An 8,235-nucleotide genomic window follows, 5' to 3' on the forward strand; every position below is an offset into this window, starting at 1 on the left:
CACACTTGACAAATTATTTTCCTACAAACCTATCCTAAGCGAAAAAAAAAATTAAGATCTCAGATATAGGTTTATGTACAAAAAATATTCATTGAAGCATTATTTCAAATGTTGAAAAATTAGAAAAAACAAGGAAAGGATTAAATTATGTGCAGCCATATGGTAGAATATTATAGTCAATAGTATACATGCAAGATACATCACTTTTCTAATTAAAGAATCCAATTAAAATGATCCATTGTCAACAAAATATTTTAGTGTTCAATGCATAATTTGTTGCTTAATAACTACCTGCAGAATAAAAATTCATGATTGACAACAAATACGATTTATGAAGTCCAGACGTATTATAAGACTTTAATGTATATCCAATTTTGTATTTGTATATCAAACTGCCTACTTGACAACTTCCACTTTGATAGTTCATAACATCTCAAACTTACTGAGTTCAAAATCAAACACTAATCCCCCCTCCCCTTCCCCCCTCCCCCTTTCCCTGTCTTTAACTCTTTCCCTTTCAGGCTCCCGCATCTCAGGCTGGAGCACCCACAGCCTTTCTTGAGTGCTTCTTCATGTCTCCATCCCCTCACCCTCCTACAAGTCAGCTCAATTCTGTCTCCAAAATAGATCTAAAATCTGTCCATTTCTCTCTGTCTCCTTTGCCACCACACTATTGCAATGGTCTCTTTCCTGGACCAATGCAATAGCTTCATAACTGGTCTAGTTTTCACCTCCCTCCAACCCATTTTCCATCCAATGGAGAGTGTGGTCCTGTAAAAATAAAAACTGAATTAAGCCATTCATCTGCTGAAAACATTTCAATGCTTTCCATTACATTTAAATAATATCCAGGGACTTCCCTGGTGGTTCAGCGGATAAGAATCTGTCTGCCAGTGCAGGGGACATGGGTTTGATCCCTGGTCCGGGAGGATTCCACATGCCACAGAGCAACTAAGCCCATGCACCATAACTACTGAGCCTGTGTGCCACAACTACAGAAGCCTGCGCGCCTGGAGCCCGTGCTCCGCAACAAGAGAAGCCACCTCAATGAGAAAGAAGCCTTCCTACCACAGCAAAGAGTAGCCCCTGCTGACCGCAACTAGAGAAAGCCTGCGTGCAGTAACAAAGACCCAGCGCAGCCAAAAAATAAAATAATTAATTAATTAATTTAAATTGCATATGTTAAAAAATAAATAAAATAACATCCAACACCCTTTCTATGACCTACATAATAATCGCTAACTTATTATCAGCTGGACAATTACTGTAAATGTTTTATATTTACTAACTCAAGGAATCCTAACAAGAAGCCTGTGAAGTAGGTATTCTTATAATTTCCAATTTACAGACAAGGCAAACAAGGCACAGGGTTTAAATTCACCCAGCGTCTCTCAGTAATGGTGGAGGCAGTGTTTAACCCCAGACAGTCTAGACCCTGCTCTCAGCACCACCAGCCCCCTCCGGTACTCAGCTGTGCTCACAGGGATCCCGTGATCTGGTCTCTAGGCTCCTGGAAACTGACAAACGTTCTCACTTTAGTGCATTTGTGCCCTGGCTGATTTCCTCCCAGGAACACTGTTTTCACTGCTCTTTAAATAGCGGCTTCTCATCTTCATAAAAAGGGAATAGTAAAATAGATCATGGTACATGTTTACAATGGAATAATGTAACTATTTTTAAAATTTGAGCTAAATCTGTATGTACTAATATGGAAAGATATTTAGCGTACTTTAGATCGTTAAATGAAAAAAGCCAAGTTTCAGAATAGTATGTTAAAGGAATATGTATACCATGATATCATGTGTTTTTTTTTTTTTTAAATAAATCTATTTATTTATTTATTTTTGGCTGCGTTGGGTCTTCGTTGCTGTGCGTGGCTTTCTCTAGTTGTGGTGAGCGGGGTCTACTCTTTATTTTGGTGCGCGGGCTTCTCATTGCAGTGGCTTCTCTGGATGCGGCGCACAGGCTCTAGGTGTGTGGGCTTCAGTAGTTGTGGCACACAGGCTTAGTTGTTCCGCGCCATGTGAGATCTTCCCGGACCGGGCGGGGATCGAACCCGTGTCCCCTACATTGGCAGGCAGATTCTTAACCACTGCGCCACCAGGGAAGTCCAGATATCATGTGTTTTATCAAAACTAAAAAAAATTTTTTTTACCTATCAAAGGTCTAAAGGTTTATACACTAAATTTTTAACTGAGGTAACCTCTGAGGAGTGAGCTGGAAAGAAAAAAGAATAGGAAAAAGGATTTTCACTTTTTTTTTGCGGTACGCGGACCTCTCACTGTTGTGGCCTCTCCCGATGCGGAGCACAGGCTCCGGACGCGCAAGCTCAGCGGCCATGGCTCACGGGCCCAGCTGCTCTGCGGCATGTGGGATCTTCCCGGACCAGGGCACAAACTCGTGTCCCCTGCATCGGCAGGTGGACTCTCAACCACTGCGCCACCAGGGAAGTGCAAGATTTTCACTTTTTACATTGCACATTGTTTGAATTTTTTATCCTCATCCTACATTAGTAATGTAATAATAATTCTAAGGCAAATGTTTTCTTTATATGCTAAATATCTGATTGCTACATTTTGTTATTTTGGTATTCTAATTTTTGCTACTTTCCCAGGTTTCTCTTAGGTAGCTGGAGAAGGTGTCTAATTTAATTCTTTTATTTTTTCATAGGCTGAATTTTCCTTTAGTGCTCAGGACTCTCCAAAATGATTGGTTGTTTCACCACAATTATTTACATTATACAGCCATAGCCATCATTACTAACTAAATGTTTTCCTAGGGGCTTCCCTGGCGGGCCAGTGGTTAAGACTCTGTGCTTCCACTGCAGGGGGTGCCGGTTTGATCCCTGGTCGGGGAACTAAGATCCCGCATGCCACGTGGTGTGGCCAAAAATAATAATAATAAATGTTTTCCTAATTTCCTCGCAGTTCTAAGCTGGTTCATGGACTTCCCTGGTCGTGCAGTGGTTAAGAATCCGCCTGCCAATGCAGGGGACACGGGTTCGAGCACTGGTCCAGGAAGATCCCACATGCTGTGGAGCAACTAAGGCCATGTGCCACAGCTACTGAGCCTGTGCTCTAGAGCCCACGAGCCACAACTACTGAAGCCTGCACGCCTAGAGCCCATGTGCTTCACAACAAGAGAAGCCACCACAATGAGAAGCCCACTCACCACAACGAAGAGTAGCCCTCGCCACAACTAAAGAAAGCCTGCGTGCGGCAACGAAAACCCAAAGCAGCCAAAAAAATAAACAAATACAAATAAATAAATAAATAATAAGCTGGTTCATGAAAACCAGCCTTAACTAAGTCTCCAACTTGTGATTTCCATATTCATGTTTCCAAGCAATGAATGAGCGTTCAGTCACTTTCTCTGCTATTAGTTCTCTGTTACCGAATCCAAGCTCATACTGCTAGCTGCATGATAGGTCAATAAATAGAGAGATGAAGCGTTGGGGTAAGGAATAGCAACTTTATTCAGAAATTCAGCAGACCAAGAAGACGGCAGACTAGTGTTCCAAAGAATCATCTTACCCAAGTTAGAATTCAGGCTTCTTTATGCTAAAAGGGAAGGGGGTGTGACTGGTTGTTGCAGACTTCTTGGTGCCAGCCAGACCCCAGAGGGGATGTGATAATCCTTTGATCTTGATCTTGTAGCTGTCCATGTAGCTCCAGTCACTATGTTCCTGAAAACCTCCAATAAGACAAATGTTATTTTCTGTTCTACAACTTTTTCTCTATATGAACGATCTACAACTCTTTATATGAATGAAAAGTGTTATGGCTTTAAAGGTCAAGCCTGGGAGACAGAGCCTTGAGACAGGGCTATTATGTATATTTCAGGCTATAGGCAACATTCTTTTAAACGCAGGTACAGAGCCAGCATGACTAAGCACAGGCACCAGAGCACAAAGGTTAGAGCTAAAAGAATAGATCCAATATGGAGTCAGGTTTGTTCTTCTCTGTTACATGAGGACACCCTCACATGTCTCCTTTGAGGATCTTGCTTATTCAGTGTAAGGTTTTCTTGACCATCTCTATATTGGTAATTCTAGTTCTGGTTGTATATTCCACCCAAATCTACCCTGAGCCCCAGACTGTTATAACCAGTACTCACTAGATATCTTCATTTGGATGTCTCAAATTGAACTCCTCATTCTGCCCCACCTTCCCTTATTTTCCCTTAGTTAATGGTACCATTGTCCTTCTACCTGGTCACCCAAGCCAGAACCCAGAATTTGGTCTAGATTTTCTCTCTCCTTCACTTCCACATCCCAGTAGTATCTTGGGGGACCCCTCCTGGGAGCAATTCTGAATCAGTCAGGGTCCAATCAGGAGAGATAAGCCACATAGTAATATGAATAGAGAAAGTTTAATATAAAGGGACATTGGGGGAGAGGGCCTAGATTCTATAAAGGGACAGGATAATTAAATTTGGGGCCAGCCTCTGGCTTTCCCCTAAGTTGTAGGAGTAAGCCTCAGAGAGTACTCCCAAGTGGGCACATTATTTACTCCTGTATATATCTCCCCAACCAAGACATAAACATTTTGTAGTCATTTTTTTTACTATCTCTTTTCCTTTTCTCCTCGTATTCCCATCATCAAGACCAGTCAAGCCCACCCTTTCTGAGTCTCCCCACCCACTGCTTAATCTCCATTCTTGCTGCCATGGGAGTCCAGTCCTCCTCACCTCATAGTTACCGTACAGGAACCATGTTCCACAAGGTCACTCATTCAACAGCCTGGCCCTGTGCAAGGTGCTGAAGATATAGACGTGAATTGTCACATAAACCCTCCAGCCTGACGACCATATCTTTGCCAGGACAATCTTCCCTCCTCTCAGCAACTCAGTCCCCTCCTCAAGGACGTATAAAGGCATGCTGTTGCCTACCCAATAAATTTTAAATTCATACTTTGCTTTCTTTCATTCACTCAAGTGTTACTGAAGGGTTACTACGTGCCAGGCACTGGTACTAGGTATAAAGGTGGACAAACGAGGCATGGGCGCTGTCATCAAGGAATTTAGTCTAGTGGGGAAGACAGACGTAAAAGCCAAAATCACAAAAATAATTATATAATTACTATTAATTAAAATTATTATGAACAATATGAGGGGTGCCTATAAGAGTATATAAACGAGAGATCTGATCTATTCTAAACCAGGAAGCAAGACAAGGCCTGAGATCTGAGTAGGAGCGCAGGTTTAGGTGTGTGTTGGGTGGAAGGTAGTTGTTAAGTGTCCCAGGAAGAGGGAACAGCTCATTCAGAGGTCCAGCTTTGAGCATACATGGGGCATGAGAAACTGTATGCCTACAGCATAGCAAACAAGGGAGAGAGTGGCAGATAAGGAATGAATCATGCAGTGAATTGCAGATTGTATTAAGCTTTTTGGACTTTGTCCTTCCTAAAAGTTATGAGAAGCCATTGATGGTTTCAAAGCATGTTATACCATGACCTGACTTACATTTTTTTCTCTCAACATTTTATTATGAAAATGTTCAAACAGTGAAGAGAATTGTACAATGAACACCCATATTGCTGACTCACATAGATTTTACAATTAACATTTTGCTCCTGACTTAATTTTTAAATTACATCACACTGACAAGTATGTAGGTGTTAAAAAGGAGGAAATAAATTTAATCTCTTCATCCCAGGGAGGATACAAAAATGTTTAGAAATGGTACAGCCTAGCTGATAAAATGATTAGAAATTATTAAATGCACAAAAGCACAAGGGATCATTGCAAAATTCCAAACACAGTTATTGGGGAAAAGTGTACTAGAGTTGTTTTCAGATACACCCTTTATCATTTCATCTTTGTGGACTATGATTCCAGGTCCCAGGTTATATTTTTATTTTTTTATAACCTGATTTCCTCTTATTAGAACTTGAAATACAGTGTTTAAAGAGGTAAAAACTCCACAAACACTTTAGTTTCTAAGATAATTTGCACTTCAGATAAGTGAGTTGATGAAGCTCTGACAAATGGTGACAAGAGGAATAGAGGAAAAAAAAGATAAATTTTAAAAATGTATGGGAAGTGGAATTGATGAGAAGTGTTAACTAATTAAATTAGGGAGAGAGAGAAGAAAGTTTTAGCAGAGATGTTTCAAGGGCAAAGGAGGAATAGACTATTAAAACGCTTAATTTTGGATATGCTAATTTTTCTAAGCCTCTGAAATATCTGGGTAAATATTACAATAAGCAACTAGAATTTAAACATGGAACTGGAGGGGTGGGGGATGTTCAAGTCTAAAAATACAGACTTGGAAACCATAATCATATAGGTCCCTGATTGAAACCATGAAAGCAGATGAGGTTGGCTTTGGAGAGTATGCAAAAAGAGAGGACAATTGTCACCTTGAGTCATCACGAAATCTCTGGGTCTCAGGTACCTTAAAAACTTGATACTGTTCCAGATGACTATTTATTTATTTATTTATTTTTGGCTGCATTGGGTCTTCATTGCTGTGCATGGGCTTTTCTCTAGTTGCAGCACACAGGGGCCACTCTGTTGCAGTGGGTGAGCTTCTCATTGTGGTGGCTTCTCTTGTTGCAGAGCACAGGCTCTAGGCGTGCAGGTTTCAGTAGTTGTGGCACACGGGCTCAGTAGTTGTGGCTCGCAGGGTCTAGAGCACAGGCTCACTAGTTGTGGCACATGGTCTTAGTTGCTCCACGTGATGTGGAATCTTCCCAGAACAGGGCTCGAACCAGTATCCCCTGCACTGGCAGGCAGATTCTTAACCACTGCACCACCAAGAAGTCCCCAGATGACTATTTTAAACAAGGAAGAATCAAACTGCCACTTTTTACAACCCAATAATAAAAGTAATAATGGGCAAGGTATCTGAATACACATTTCCCTAAACAAGATCTACAAATGGGCAATAAACACATGAAATATGCTCAACATCATTATTAGGGATAGGCAAATCTAAATCGCAATGGCATACCACTTCACACCTATAATTAAATGGCAGTTCCTCTAAAAGTTAAACATAGAGTTACCATACAACCTAGCAGTTCCATTACTAGGTATATTCCCCAAAGAACTGAAAATATATGTTCATCCAAAAACTTGTACATGAATGTTCACAGCAGCATCATTCATAATAGCTAAAAAGTGGAAACCACCCAAAAGTCTACCAAACTGATGAGTGGATAAATAAAATGTGATACACTTATACAATGAAATATTATTCAGCAATAAAAAGGACTGAAATAGTAATACATGCTACAGCACAGATGAACATTGAAAACTTTATACTGTTAAAGAAGCCAGTCACAAAGGATTTCATATTACATATACGATTCCATTCTTATAGGAAATGTCCAGAATAGGCAAAACTATAGACAAAGCAGATTTTAGAGTCCTTAGAGCTGGGAGGGTTGTGTGTGTGTATGTGTGTGTGTGGGGGGGGAATGTGAGGGGGAAGATGTACCAGGACTATTAATGACAGGTTTCTTTTTGGGGGTGATGAAACTGTTCTGAAATTGTGATGGTTGCACAACTCCGTAAATACAAAAACCACTTGAATTGTACACCATAAACAGGAGTATTGCGTGGTATGTGAATTATATCTCAAGAAAGCTGTTTTAAAAAATCAAATGGCCCTTTACAGGTATCAAAGTACCTCATCAGCTGGGTACCATACTTTGTTTTCTCCAAAGGGATACAACAGGCCCAGAGGGATGTCTGAACTTCCAAGTTTGGACTCTTTCCACTATGTCATGTTGTTGAGTGATGGCATAATTAATCTTCACTCCTTGTGACACGGCTATAGCTGTACATCTCTCTAACTCAAAATCTTAGTTTTCAAGTGTATGTTTAACAGTTCTCGCTTATTAGACCACTAACTTCAGATGAGAGATTGTCGCTGATTTCAGTACATCAAGATCTGGTAAAGTGCTTTGGTATTTAACAGATGCTCAAATGAAGGGTTTTCAGGTAGGAAAGATCCACAACTGAAACTACAGAAAACCAAAGGAAAGCACGGAACCCAATATACGGACCTCCTCCCTCTCCAACCAAATCAAGACACAAAAAAAGAGAAACGAATAAAGCGGAAGAACGGAGAGAAGGATGGGAGAAACGGCGGGCCTCTCCTCCCTCCCTTCCCCCACGCTCCACGACAGCTTCCCAGAAAGTTCCAGAAGAGAGTCAGGCGTGGCCGGTGACATCACGACGCCCCGTGGCGACCACCACTGAGGCCACTGGCGCGCTTTCTTTCCC

This window comes from Delphinus delphis, chromosome 4, assembly GCF_949987515.2.
Source record: "Delphinus delphis chromosome 4, mDelDel1.2, whole genome shotgun sequence".
Lineage (NCBI taxonomy): Eukaryota > Metazoa > Chordata > Mammalia > Artiodactyla > Delphinidae > Delphinus > Delphinus delphis.